We start from the raw sequence: 15,963 nt of genomic DNA, 5'->3' as shown, positions 1-15,963 counted from the left end.
GGAAACATAAGCTTTAAATGACACAATAGACCACATAGACTTAATTGATATTTTTAGGACATTCCACCCAAAAGCGGGAGAACACACTTTCTTCTCAAGTGCACATGGAACATTCTACAGAATAGATCACATCTTGGGTCACAAATCAAGCCTTGGAAAATTTAAGAATATTGAAATTGTATCAAGCATCTTTTCTAACCACAATGCTATGAGATTAGAAATCAATTACAAGAAAAAAAACTGTAAAAAACACAAATACATGGAGGCTAAACAGTGTGCTGCTAAATAACCAAGAGATCACTGAGGAAATCAAAGAAGAAATTTAAAAATACCTAGAAACAAATGACAATGAAAACATGATGATCCAAAACCTATGGGACGCAGAAAAAGCAGTTCTAAGAGGGAAGTTCATAGCAATTCAAGCTCACCTCAAGAAACAAGAAAAATCTCAAATAAACAACCTAACCTTACACGTAAAGCAACTAGAAAAAGAAGAGAAAGAAAACCCACTAAAACTTAGGAGAAGGAAACTAAAAGTTAGTAGAAGGAAAGAAATCATAAAGATCAGAGCAGAAATAAATGAAATAGAAATGAAGAAAACAATAGCAAGGATCAATAAAACTAAAAGTTGGTTCTTTGAGAAGATAAACAAAATTTATAAACCTTTAGCCAGACACATCAAGAAAAAAAGGGAGAGGACTCAAATCAATAAAATTAGAAATGAAAAAGGAGAGATTAAAACTGACACCACAGAAATACAAAAGATCATAAGAGATTACTACAAGCAACTATATGCCAATAAAATGGACAACCTGGAAGAAATGGACAAATTCTTGGAAAGGTACAACTTTCCAAGATTGAACCAGGAAGAATTAGAAAATATAAACAGACCCATCACAGGTAACGAAAATGAAACTGTAATTAAAAGTCTTCCAACAAACAAAAGTCCAGGACCAGATTGCTTCACAGGTGAATTCTATCAAACACTTAGAGAAGAGTTAACACCTATCCTTTTGAAAAATTGTAGAGGGAGGAACATTCCCAAATTCGTTCTATGAGGCCACCATCACCCTGATGCTAAAACAAGACAAAGATATCACAGAAAAAGAAAATTATAGACCAATATCACTGATGAACATAGACGCAAAAATCCTCAACAAAATATTAGCAAACAGAATCCAACGACACATTAAAAAGATCATACACCATGATTAAATGGGATTTATCCCAGGGATGCAAGGGTTCTTCAATATATGTAAAACAATCAATGTGATATACCATATTAACAAATTAAAGAATAAAAAGCATATATCATCTCAATAGATGCAGAAAAAGCTTTTGACAAAATTCAACACCCATTTATGTATGATAAAAAACTCTCCAGAAAGTGGGCATAGAGGGAACCTACCTCAACATAATAAAAGCTATATACGACAAACCCGCAGCAAACATCATTCTCAATGGTGAAAAACTGAAAGCATTTCCTCTAAGATCAGGAACAAGACAAGGATATCCACTCTCGCCACTATTATTCAACATAGTATTGGAAGTCCTAGCCACAGCAGTCAGAGAAGAAAAAGAAATAAAAGGAATACAAAATGGAAAAGAAGTAGTAAAACTGTCACTGTTTGCCAATGACATGATACTATACATAGAAAATCCTAAAGATGCCACCAGAAAACTACTAGAACTAATCAATGAATTTCGTAAGGTTGCAGGATACAAAATTAATGCACAGAAATCTCTTGCATTCCTGTACACAAACAATGAAAGATCAGAAAGAGAAATTAAGGAAACAATCCCATTTACCATCACAACAAAAAGAATAAAATACCTAGGAATAAACCTACCTAAGGAGGCAGAAGACCTGTACTCAGAAAACTATAAAACACTGATGAAAGAAATCAAAGATAACATAAACAGATGGAGAGTTATACCATGATCCTGGATTGGAAGACTCAATATTGTGAAAATGACTATACTACCCAAAGCAATCTACAGGTTCAATGCAATCCCTATCAAATTATCAATGGCATTTTTCACAGAAATAGAACAATAAATTTCACATTTTGTATGGAAACACAAAAGACCCTGAATAGCCAAAGCAATCTTAAGAAAGAAAAACAGAGCTGGAGGAATCATGCTCCCTGACTTCCGACTATACTACAAAGCTACAGTAACCAAGACAGTATGGTACTGGCACAGAAACAGAAATATAGATCAATGGAACAGGATAGAAAGCCCAGAGATAAACCCACACACATAAGTCACCTTATCTTTGACAAAGGAGGCAAGAATATACAATGGAGAAAAGAAATCCTCTTCAACAAGTGGTGCTGGGGAAAATGGACAAATACTAGTAAAAGAATAAAATTAGAACACACTCTAATACCATACACAAACGTAAACTCAAAATGGATTAAAGACCTAAATGTAAAGCCAGACACTATAAAACTCTTAGAGGAAAACATAGGCAGAACACTCTATGACATAAATCACAGCAAGATCCTTTTTGACCCACCTCCTAGAGAAATGGAAATAAAAACAAAAATAAACAAATGGGACCTAATGAAACTTCAAAGCTTTTGCACAGCAAAGGAAACCATAAACAAGACAAAAAGACAGACCTCAGAATGGGAGAAAATATTTGCAAACAAAGCAACTGACAAAGGATTAATCTCCAAAATACACAAGCAACTCATGCAAATCAATATCACAAAAACAAACAACCCAATCCAAAAATGGGCAGAAGACCTAAATAAGCATTTCTCCAAAGAAGACATACAGATGGCCAACAAATACATGAAAAGATGCTCAACATCACTAATTATTAGAGAAATGCAAATCAAAACCACAATGAGGTATCACCTCACACCGGTCAGAATGGCCATCATCAAAAAATCTAGAAACAATAAATGCTGGAGAGGGTGTGGAGAAAAGGGAACCCTCTTGCACTGTTGGTGGGAATGTAAATTGATACAGCCACTATGGAGAACAGTATGGAGGTTCCTTAAAAAACTAAAAATAGAACTATCGTATGACCCAGCAATCCCACTACTGGGCATATACCCAGAGAAAGCCATAATTCAAAAAGATATATATGTACCACAATGTTCATCGCAGAACTACTTACAGTAGCCAGGACATGGAAGCAACCTAAATGTCCAACAACAGATGAATGGATAAAGAAGATGTGGCACATATATACAATGGAATATTACTCAGCCATAAAAAGGAACAAAATTGAGTTATTTGTAGTGAGGTGGATGGACCTAGAATCTGTCAGAGTGAAGTAAGTCAGAAAGAAAAAAACAAATACCATATGCTAATGCATATATATGGAATTTTAAAAAGCGGCACTGGTGAACCTAGTGGCAGGGCAAGAGTAAAGACACAGACCTAGAGAACGGATGTGAGGGCACGGCGGGGGAAGGGGAAACTGGGATGAAGTGAGAGAGTAGCATTGACATATATACGCTATGAAATGTAAAATGGATGGCTAGTGGGAAGCAGCTGCATTGCACAAGGAGATCAGCTCGATGCTTTGTGACGACCTAGAGGGGTGGGATAGGGATTGTGGGAGGGAGGCTCAAGAGGAAGGATTTATGGGGATGTATGTATATATATAGCTGATTCACTTTGTTATACAGCAGAAACTAACACAACATTGTAATGCATTTATACTCCAATAAAGATGTGGGAAAAAAAATACATAGTAGCTGACACATAAAAGGTGCTCAATAATTGTTATAAAAATAAAATTACATGGCAAGCTGGATAAGCGTTTACAACAGTTAGAATAAAGGCAGAATATAAAAAATGGATCTACACACTGATTACAACTCAATCAAAACTATGTGTGCATCTTTGACAAAGACTTGTGAAACTGACAATGGCAAAGGTCAATTTACTAGAGAAATAGAATTCTGGAAATTTTAAAATTGATTTTCCCCTTTCATAGCATTCTTAAATTGCTTACCAAGAATTTTGTTCATGAAAGCCTAGCTCAGTGCTATTCTACCATCAGAGCTCCCAAAAACATAAAGGTATCAACTGACTAGAATGCAGAAACCAGAGGTCTTAACTGGTTACCTACTGAACATTTCTGGTGAAAACTGTATGCATATCAGCAGGCCAGAAAAATGGATATGTACAAAGGAGAAGAAATGCCAGTTGCCTTTTGTGCTGAGCTGCCATACATAAGGAAGACTTGCACAAAACCTTAATTCTGTCTGAAAAGTAAACAAAACCAGAACTTGCCAGCACCATTTCATAGAAGTGAATTCCAGAGATGGATCTTTAAGTCAACTCTCCACTATATGCAAAGAATGTATTGAAAGAGTAGGAGAGAGAGGCAAGAGAAAGGAGAAAGAGAAGGAAAATGAGAGTGGAAGAAACAAAATGTGATTTGACAAAGAAGAAAGAAAAAGAGGCAATTAAAACACAAATACATCTACCTGTTGGTTCTCTTAAAAATCCTTCCCTGAATTTTCATCTTTCAAAATGTGCTGTTGTTTAATTTCACCCAAGAAATAGGAAAAATGATGGTGCCATTAACTGAAATGGGAAATCCAAAGGAGGGGATGCTTTGAGAAAATATAAGCCTGTAAAGAGGACTTGATAAACGTGTGTGCGTAGGCCATTAAATGCAAGTGTCTTGTTGGTTGAGTTTCAGTTTCCAATAGGACATCTTTCATGGCCTGCCAAAATAGGAACACCTCCTCTCAGGGGGCAAGACTACATTTCAGTTAATTTTCTATTTCAATAAGATAGAAATTGCAAGTCAGCAAGAAACAGAGACAGGCTACACAGTTCCCTTAGTCTTGTATTCCTGATCAAATGCAGGGCCCAGAAATAGCCAGAATAGACCTCACTGCTCTTGCCCTTTGCCTACAAATGACAATGACTAATGATGAGGGTAGGTTGGGTGGAGGTAGGCTGAGGGCAGGTGGGGCTACCCTGGCATTGAGGACCCATTGAGGGCTAACAACACACACCCCTTTGCAATAAGTTTAAGGGAACAGCATTGTCTTTTCTTCCCATGAGATACTGACATTTAACCCCATCCCAAAGAAATCACCACCTCCACTTTTCCCTCCCTCTATAAGTCAACAGGAAAAATAACATTCCCCAAATAAGAGATTCATTTCTCATCAAAATAGAACCTTCTTTTATGTAACTACACAGAAGCTTCCTTACTGAAGCACTAAATTCAAAAGCAGCTATAAGTAAAAAGAATCTGCTCTTATCATAAATAAAAGATTGTATATGCGAACTTATTTGCAGTAAAATCTTATGATAAAAAATATAATTTATACCCTAGTTTCTCCTGTGTATTTTATGTAATATCCCAGTAAAATATTTCCATTTTACAACATGTACCTATTAAAACCATTCCTCATAAAACTGTCGGCATAAAATAAAATACAAAAACTGGAAGGAAAAAGCAGAGGAAAAGAAAATATATCAAAAAGAGGTGATGAAAGGCAACAGAAGGATGCTTGTGGAAACTCTCCCAGGGAGACATAAATAACAGTAATACGGAGGCAGTGGAAGATGCTAATAATTAAGTAGGATATTTTAAGGTGAATCCTTAAATCCTTCTTCAAATGCCATTCGTTTCTCTATGCTAACAAGGAATTCTCTCACAATAAAATCTGGAGACAGGACCTTACTAGTGACATAGAATGAGTCTACAAAATAAGTCAATTAAAAAGAAAGTGTCCTGGAGGACTTCCCTGGTGGTGCAGTGGTTAAGAATCTGCCTGCCAATGCAGGTGACACAGGTTTGAGCCCTGGTCCAGGATGATCCCACACGCACGGAGCAACTAAGCCGGAGCACCACAACTACTGAGCCTGCGCTCTAGAGCACGTGAGCCACAACTACTGAACCCGTGTGCCGCAACTACTGAAGCCCACGCGCCTAGAGCCTGTGCTCTGAAAAAAGAGAAGCCACAGCAATGGGAAGCTCGCGCACTGCAATGAAGAGCAGCCCCCACTCGCCGCAACTAGAGAAAGCCTGGGCACAGCAACAAAGACCCAACGGAGTCAAAAATAAATAAATTAATTAATTAAAAAAAAAATTGTCCTGGAAACGGCAAATATTGTCTGTGAAAATGCTGCCCAACATGTGATTGAAGTTTACTCTCGAGTCAACAGGTCCTCCTCCCACCTACAGGTGGACTTGCAGCCTGTGAGCCAAGGAGCCCTTAAAACCAGCGAATCGGATCTGTCAGTCTTTGGGAGGTTGTCAGTATTTATTCTGAAATCATTTCAGATGTACAGAAAACTTGTAAGAATAATAAAAAGAACTCCAGATACCTTTCTTCCAGATTTTCTACAACTGTTAAATTTTTATCACTTTCTCATATATATATGAATTATTATATTATATAAATTACATACATTCAAATTACACATATAATTAAATAGACACATGTATTTGATCATTTGAGAATAAATTGCTGATTTATGATACCCATTCACCCCTGAAACTTCAGTGTGTATTATTTGGGGGTACTCTTTTACGTAACTAGGAGAACATAATCAAAATCAGGAAAATAATATTTAATATGATCTAATCTGTAGATCTTATTCAAATTTGGCCACTTGTCCCAACAACAACATTACAGTTTTAAAAAATGAGATAACTAAAAAAGGAAGAGAAATTGAAAGAAAATTTTAGTCCAGGATGCAGTCCAGGATCACACATTCAGCTGTCCCGTCTCTTTGGTCTCCCTTAATCTGGAACAGTACCTCCGTCTCTTTGTTTTTTCTGACCTTCACTTGTTGAAGAGAACAAGCTAGTTATTTTGTAAAGTAACTTGGTTTTGTCTGGTATTTCCTCATGATTATATTCAGATTACACATTTTTGACAGAAATGCTGCAGAGGTGATATGTCTTGGTATCAGGAGGCATATGTTCATTTGTCCCATAAATGGTGATAATATCTTTGATCACTTCGCTAAAGTGGAGTCCCTTGTAAAATTACTACTTTTCCCTTTGTAATTCATAAGCGGAGATACTTTGAGATTAAGTAAATATCCTGTTCCTCATCAAATTTTCACCCAACAGTTTCAGCATCTGTTGATGACTCTTGCCTAAATCAATTATTACTGTGATAGTTCCAAATGAGGAGTGATGCCGTGGTCTATAGATGGGGTGACTCAGATCTCTGGGGGATCAGATGGCCTAAGTTTTGACTTGGAAAAGAAAGCAGTATCTATTTCTACTGCAATCTATAGAAAGTAAAGATCAACAAAATTGTCCTAGTTGATGGCACTATGGAGAACATAGCATCCATTTTCTGTGCATCAGTAATTCTCAATGGAAAGGAGAGGTTTTTTTTATCACTATCAAAAAGGTCACAGGTTTAGAAAAGTTGAGAAATACTGTACTAGATGCTTTTCTTTCAAGAGAAATTAACCTCCAGTTTAGAAAATGGAATGGCTGTTTTTCTCCTAAGTAATTTTTTTTGATTTTATGCAAAAACATTCTGAATTATGTAACCAACCAAGTTTTTCCTTTTGACAATACCTGCTAGAAAACTTAGAACTTAAACAGTGTGTAGTTCATGGTGATAAGTCTTTTAACTCTGCATTTTAGGGTCTCATTTTTTGATCATTTAATGTTTCCAACTAGTTTTGCTTTCTTCTTTTGCTCTAATTTCTTATTTATGCATCTATTTTATTAGGTATTTTTGTAGCCAAATTGAAACTTTGTGGACTAAGATAGACATACAAACTAATAAAATAGTCTATAATTTCTTTTTTCATCAGTTGCTCTATCTCAAATCTCCAGATCAAATTTCTTATCAGCTGGGGCTATCTTATTTTGTTCCACTTGACATGACACATTGGAGGAGGGGCGTGGGTGAAAGAACACATGAGAAACTTTAATTCAGTGTCATTGGTTAATTCAGTGACTTTATGCTTTCCAGGGCCCTAAAATAATGAGATTGGTTATTGCTTGTCACTTGGAATGGATCCTTCTTGGTGCAGGGAAAAGAGCACTGAACCAGTCATCAGAAGGCCCATCCATGGCATAATTCTACTTCTGCCACAGATGTGGTGTGACCTTGAACAAACCAATTCCAATATCTGAACTTCAGCATCCTTGGGGAATAACTGGGAATGAAAGCACCTAAACTGCCTATCTCACCAAACTATTGGAAAACTCGATAGGAAACTGCTTCAAGAACTACAAGATCCAAGAATTCCTTATCATCTTATCATCTGGTAAGAGCATCAGACCATAAACAAGTAAACAAATATACAAATAACTTAATTTCAGATAATAGTAAATGCTATGAAAACAAAATAGACGAAAAGATTCAAGAAGGAAGGCGGGGAGGGTGATTTGAGACCAGAGGGCCAAAGGAGACCTCTGTAAGGAATGGATATTTAATCAGAGACCTGAATAAGGAGAAGCAGAAAGCTATGCAGGGATGACAAGAGCTCATGAAGCGGGGATAAAACCTCGAAGGCAGGAAGCCACTCAGTGGGCTCCAGTAACTGCAAGAAGCCAGTGTGTGTAGGGGGTGTTTACATAGGGCAGGTGTGGCAGAGGCGAAATCGAGGATGGAGGTGCAGCCTTTGCAAACCAATCTCTCTGCAGCCTCAGCATTAAGAGCATGGGCTCTGCAAATCCACAAACCTGGGTGCACCTCCTGGGTCTGCCTCTCACCATCGTGGTGGAGGTACTTAAGCTCCCCGTGCCACAGCTTTACTGTATATAAAACAGGAATGGTAATAGCAGTTTCTTTACAAAATGGTGTGAGAATTGAGTGGGCTGATGCTTGGTACAGGGGAGCTCTCAAGAAGCTTATTACTTTCCGGTCCACTCCATCAAAGGAACAACAATGACCCTTAAAGAATAAACCGCACAAGTCAGGGTTCAAGGATATTTGATAAAACTTTTCTCATAGGATAAGCAGTAAACTCCTCAAGGATAGAGAACCTGTCTGCTCCAGCCCCTCAGCACCTAGCACAGAGCTGCACATAGTAGGTGCTCAATAAGATATCTACCCTGAGTAAATATTTGTGAAAGGCGGTTCCTGACAGTAGTAGCAAGCCAGCCATGAAACGCAGGCAGTAAATCACGCTCCCCTGTGCCCAGCTCTATACAGAATTCACAACAGGCACAACTTGTTTTTAAACTCAAGTTATGTGAAATGTTTTGAGATGGTCCTAACTTATTCAGAGGCATGCTCACCTTAAGTAATGGGTTGTCTCAGGAGTGAGTCCCTGGCTCTGCCATAATAGCTGATTTTTATCAACAATTAGGAAAAGAGGCATTTGTCTGATCACTCGGCCAATGTCTGAACAAATGGCTCCTCAGCCAACCATTACAAATACGTCCCACCACCACCAGCGTTTCCAAGTCCAGACTTCTCATCCTGATCATGCTAGGAATGTAATCAACTCCCTCTGTAGAGGTAAGTTAATTATCTCCTCAGGCTGTGAAAGAACACACGGGTTTGGTTTCTGACCACGGTGCCTAATGAGAGGGCCCTCCAGAGGAGCCAGAGGGCTTGTCGGCTGCCACCCCAGGGCCCCGGATGGCACCCGGGAGCCGTGGTTCAAAACGATCTGGCCTTTATCCCCCAGGTCCCCCATCGCACCTGCTTTAGTGATGCAGCGCTGGACACAGAACTTGGCTCTCTCCAGTCTCCTCTGGCCAGCGTGGCCGTGCCCTGTTGGCTGGAGCTGGGCTCCTGGAGCTCACCCAGCACCTCCTGCGGCCCAGCTCAGCTCCCAGCTCAGGATGTCCCTCTGGAAGCTGATCCTGAGATAGATAAGGGAGGAAATCAGCTTCCCTGTCCTCCATCACCAGGCTGCCAGGGACAGCAGGACCTAAAGACTCAAACATAAATCACCTGCCTGTCTCCATGTTTTAAACTTCAGCTTTAATCCAGCTCAGAGTAGGATTTGCTGCCTCAGAGACTGCTGACTGCCAGATGGCTGCTGATAGGCAACCAGGGAAACGTGTGTGTCAGAGCCTGCTGTGAAGCCTCAGAAAGTCAGAACTGGAAAGGATCTGAGGGAGGCGGGCCAACCCTTCACTTCTTCATCATCACAATGGGGACGGGGGCAAGGCGGCAGCTCTCGGATGCACAGTGAGTTAACAGCACGTGCTGGGACCTTTCTCCGGGTTGTTCGAATTGAGGGGAGAAAGAGAGATGAGCATTGAGAGACAGCAGCGCATCGCTAGCTGATTATGTCCTGCTGCTCTCAGACAGGGGCAGAAGCAAGAGGAAGGGAAGTTAATTTACTGAATACCTCCTATATTCCAGATGTGATGTCAGCTGTTTTCGTGTGTAACACCTGGGTTCTAATCCCTGGTCTGCCACTGGCCCTACATGTCATCTTGGGTAAATCACTTTCCCTGTGGAGGAGTCTTAGTACCTCAAGTGCAGGCTGAGAAGGGTAGAGTGGATTATCTCTAATAAGACAGTGGTTCTCATTCTTTAATGTGCACCAGAATCCCCTGGAGGGCTTGTTAAGATACAGATTGCTGGGTCCTACCCTCAGTTTCTGAATCATGGCGCTTGAGAATATGTGTGTCAAACAAGCTCCCCAGCGGTGCTGATGATGATCATCTATGGACCACACCTAAAGGTGCATCGCTCTAAGATATAACCGCCAACTCTAAAGTTAAATAGCATGCGTGAGTTCATGAAAAAGAAACATACACATACACACACACACACACTCTCTTTAAAAAGGAGTAAAAAACAAAGGACCCCAAGCTAGTAAATCAATCCCAGTGGGTCCAAGCCTATAGGTTTCCTTAAACCCTTGAAAACAACTCTAACATGTAGCAAGCCAAATCTGAACTCAAGTTTATGTCCTGTGGCTCAAGTCCTTTCTTTGGAGAGAATAAAGTGCTGCCTTACCCCCAAGAAGCCTATAAGCCTGAATGAAGCGCGTTCATTAACACAGTCACACTCAGATGGAGGCCCAAGTGGCATCCCAGGCAAGCATCTGAATGTCTTCAGTAGCTGGTACATCCAGACGTTTGCTATGCACCCAACGAGGACTGCAACTGGCAGGGCTACCACCGGGATGGAGAAGATGCAGGAGTGCTCACCATCGCTTCCGTGGTGTGACCAGAGGTCCACACCCCTCAATTCCCCACCCAGAGCAATGCCAACCTCCCAGGACATCAGCAGATTGTTTCTGGGAAATTTCTCAAAACATATATCAACCCAAAGGAAAGCAGAAAAAAAAACACATATATATTGAAAAACCCAGAAAAATACCCAAATGCTCCTAGGAGAATGTTTGACCCTTGACACACTATACTCATGGGCTGAATATCTAAGATCAAAGCTACCTTGGAAGGGTATTATGGCTTTTATAGAACAACAACAAAAATGGGCAGGAAGAAAGCCCGGGGCAAGAACGCCAGAGAACTTCCACGGGGCGCCGCCTCTCAGGGAAGATAGGTCGTGGCTAAAATCCGGGAAAGCTGTCTGATATTGGTGTCATTTTTGGTCTCCGGTCCTACGGGCTGGTCCACTATCATTGCAGAGAGAATAAGTGATGTGGCCAAGGATGGGACATGAGAGGAAAGAAAAAAGAAATCTCCTTTTCGGTGTCTCCAGTGAGGCACCCAACAAGCTTAACCCCAGGCGGGAGCTGGTCTCTCACCCAGAGTATCATCTAATGCTTGTCTCCCCAGCCCTTTCCCTCCTACCTTTCAAATGGAAGCACTAAAAGCATTTACACTAAAAACTAATTCTATATAATTGTTACAAACCAGAATGCAAATGTCATAGATAATCCTTCCGGTAGAATATACATAATGTAAAAAAAATAATCAGTTTAACAATCAATCTAACAATTTAACAGAGTACCCATTTATCAACACAAGCCCAGAGTGGGGACAGAGGGTCGGGTGCAGGGGAAACAGAAGAGTGGAGGGTAGAGGTAAAAATAAGCATCTCTCTTCCTCTTAGACAACAGAGAGTTAATAGATATACTTGGCACGGATAATAAGTGACATATAAGATAAAATACTGTTTATTTAATGTAACCATTAATAGAATGTAAAAGGCTTTATATCCCACAGAAACTACCAAAAAAGAAATCAGAAAACAGACCACATGGAAGAAGCAAGAAAATGGCAAAAAAATCACCACCACCCTTCCAAAAAGGAGGCATAAACAAGAGAAAATAGACAAATAAGATAGCAGAATTAAGACAAACCATGCTTTCCTAAAAGCCAAACCAAAAGGAAAACACCCACTGCTTCTAATGATCAAGTGGTGCATTATACCCGTTCCTTCCGGGCCCCTTGGTTGTTTCATTTCTTCATCTCACGGACTTGTCTCCACTTCAACCGCTGTGGCCACTGTCACTCATTAGACCTTGTCATCCCCTAAAGGGTCCTCCCTTCAGGAACAACTAAACCAATCACTGTACTCACATCTCCTGACATTTCAGCTGCAAAAGGAAAGAGGGCAGGTTCAAGGGAAGGCTTTGCCTTCTTTAGGTTTGTAGTAGGAGAAAATGAGATTTTGTTTAAAAAAAGAAAGAAAAAGCCAATGAAAAGAGTCACAAAGTAAAAGGATGAACAAACAGGAAAGAAAAGGGAAATCAATAGTGGCAAGTTTTGAAGATGGCAGTTTTGAGGGAGAGATGGGGTCAGGAAAGGGTGGAGCCACTGGCCTCTGAGTTAATCAAGCCTGCAATTCCTCAGCCACATATCAAACTATGGAATGAGACTGAAGCAGCACTCAGAGAAAAATTCTGAGCCTCAATTTTATTGCTTCAAAAAGGAATAAAATAGAGAAACTAAGCATCTACCTCAAGATGTCAGAAAGAGAACATAATAATATGAGAAAAGTTTTTATAAGAATGTAATAGAGATAATATTACAAATTATGTTTTTTAGAAAGAAATCTACAGAAATGGAAAAGTAATTCTAACTGTTGACTTTAAAGAAACAGAAAAATATATAGTGGGTGCAATTAAGGGGAAAACGTTTAGGAATAAAAATGTGATTTAACCATAAGTATGAAGTTTACTTTTTTAAAAGGTAAATGAGTACTATGTCAGCCCTGCTAGTATATTTGAAAATCAATAGGAAAAGAGTTTCTAGAAAATCTATAAATCACCAAAATTGATTCATTAAACAAACAGCCTAAGTAGTTCAATAATTATAGGCAAACCTTAAAGAGTTCAACAGACTATATACATATAGACTATATATGTATTACACACATACATATAAAGCAAGCTGTACTCAGGTGAAACTTTCATGTTCTCAGGGGAAAGATAATATTAATGGTACCCAGACCCACAACCCCTTGTTTATAGTTCTAAAATTCCAAATGCTCTGTAGTTTATTTTATAAAACCTTTGAAGACAAAACCTGACTGAAACTCATTTAACATTAAATTTGATCTGAATTCATACATATATATTATTATTATTTTCATGTCATGGTATGAAATAGTAACATGTTTATTATGCCCTGCTGCCCCACTTCCCACTAGGTGAGATATGTAATATTGGTTTGGCCAAAAAGTTCGTTCGGCTTTTCCGTAACATCTTACGGAAAAACCCAAACGAACTTTTTGACCAACCCAATATATGTTATACGTCGTGTATTACCTTTCTAAAAAGCCAAAGGTTCTGAATTCTGAAACATATCTGGTCTCAAGGGTTTCAGAACAGGCCTTGTGGGCCTGTATAAACTGGTACAGAACATAGAAAAAAGATGAAAAGTTTCTCAACTATTTTAAGAAGTTTGTTAACCCTGATCTAAAATTTGGCAAAAGAGAATTCACTCAAAAAGAAAAACTACAGTCTGATTTCATTTGACTACGGAAGCAAAAACCTTCGATAAGTGACGTTTTTTTATTGTTTTCAACTTGGTGATAAAAAAATATGGTCATTGTTATGAACCGGGGTGTCCCCCACAAAATTCATATGTTGAAGTCCTAACACCCAATACCTCAGAATGTGACTGTATTCGGAGATAGGGTCTTTAAAGAGGTAATTAAGTTAAAATAAGGTTGCAGGTGTGGGCCCTGATCCAATATGACTGGTGTCCTGATAAGTATAAGATGGGGAAATTTGGACACAAACACACACAGAGGAAAGGCCATGTGAGGACACAACAAGGAAGTCGCTATCTACAAGCCAAGGAGAGAGGGCTCAGAAGAAACCAACTCTGCCAACACCTTGATCTGGGACTTCTAAATCTCCAGAAATGTGATAAAATGAATTTCTGTTGCTTAATCCACCGAGTCTGTGGAACTTGTTGTCGCAGCCCTAGCAAACTAATACAGGCACATTCAATATTCAAGTTTGAATAATTACTAAGTATTCATTCCACCATTATAAAAACATCTCTTTTCCTTCTCTCTGGGCACTACTTTCATGAAAATTCCAAGAATCATAAGGACACCTACTCTGTGCAAATAGTCAGTCCTGGTTACTAGTTTTACAGAAAAAAATGCTAGAAAATCTGACCAGTCCACCAGAGGGCCAAGCGTACTGCTACTATGATTCTTGGACCACACACGGTATTTGTTGAAAGCACGTGACTCAGAAACAGGGGTCATCCTTGTCCGTGGATCAGAGCTTATCAATGGTCCAGACACCAGCACCAGGTGGTCCATGCTCCTGGGCCATTGTCACAAGCATTGGGGTGCTTGAGGCATACACCACCCAGGCTAGTCCCATAGGCCTTCTCAGGATACAGAGAAGGAGGAGGGCATGGCTCACTCCCTGTATCATGCCTGCATACGGTGGTTCCACATCATTCAGTGTCTCAGCTCCCAATGCTGCCATTCCTTTACACGGCGCTTTCTTCATGCACGCAGCCATTTTCCCTACGGCACTTGCACTGGGCCCAGGTGACTGAGTCCAGGAGGCTCCAGACTCAGCCACACACCCTGACCTGACATCCTGCCCCACACGCTCAGCTTCCTGGCCCTCAGGAGAAAAAGCAGCCCTTCCCTCACTCAGTCCAGAGCCTGCCTATGCCTGCCTAGTATTATTAGTCATACTATTTTCAAGGGGAAATCTCACCTTGTGAAATGAAACGTGACCTGGTGAAAGGAAATAAAAGCAAACCAAATCCTGCCAAGTGAAAAGAGGTGTGTTCCATAACTAAGTAAAGATTATTTCAGGAATGCAGAGACAGATAAATATTAGGGGAAATTTTTAAACGTCATATCGCTAAGTCAAAGGAGAAAAAAAAATCTTCTTAAAAGATGAGGAGGTGACTTCAATAGCATTTCTAATTTATAACACTAACCACCACAACAAAAACATTTTATAAACTAGGAATGGAAGATTGCTCCTTGATATGATAAAAAACCAAAATTGTCCCAAGCCAAATGGCAGTAATAGCTAGTTAAAAGTAAGTGATGTTCCCACTTAACAGAAAATAATAAGACAAGGCTACTTGCAATCATGGTCATTGTTTATAGTATTCTAGAAGTTCTAGACCTGTACTGTCCAAAATGACAGCCACTAGCCACATGTGGCTACTGAGCACTTGAAATAGGGCTCATCTGAATTGAGGTGTGCTGTACCACATTTTGAACACTTAGTAATTTTTTTAAAAAGAGTGTAAAATACCTAATTTTTAATTTTTATATTGATTTAGGTTGAAATTTTATTCTGGGTATATGGGGTTAAATAGTAATATATTATTGAATTAATTTCATGTTTCTTTTTATTTTCTTTTACCGTAGCTACTAGAACATTTTACATTACATATATGAATGGCATTATATTTCTATATTTCAGGGCTCTTCTAGACAGTGTAATCAGGTAAAAGAAAAGAAAAAATCTTTAGCCACAAGAAATAAGAAGGTGCAATTATTACTGTTTGAGGATTAGATGACTGTGCAGATGAGAAGTTATTACACATTTTAAAAAATAATTATTTAGAAATTAATGACTACTTTCTATGCCAGCATTAGACAGTTAGAGAAT

The 15,963-nt window shown here is 39.2% G+C and overlaps 1 pseudogene; it reads right to left on the bottom strand.

The window, feature by feature from the left end:
* The window catches only part of LOC118905791, a 75,249-nt pseudogene that overhangs the window by 18,439 nt on the left and 40,847 nt on the right, over positions 1 to 15,963 (bottom strand).

Source organism: Balaenoptera musculus, chromosome 13 (assembly GCF_009873245.2).
Source record: "Balaenoptera musculus isolate JJ_BM4_2016_0621 chromosome 13, mBalMus1.pri.v3, whole genome shotgun sequence".
NCBI classification, from domain to species: Eukaryota; Metazoa; Chordata; class Mammalia; order Artiodactyla; family Balaenopteridae; genus Balaenoptera; species Balaenoptera musculus.
Note: the sequence above shows the minus strand (reverse complement) of the source record. Positions and strands in the feature narration are given on the sequence as shown.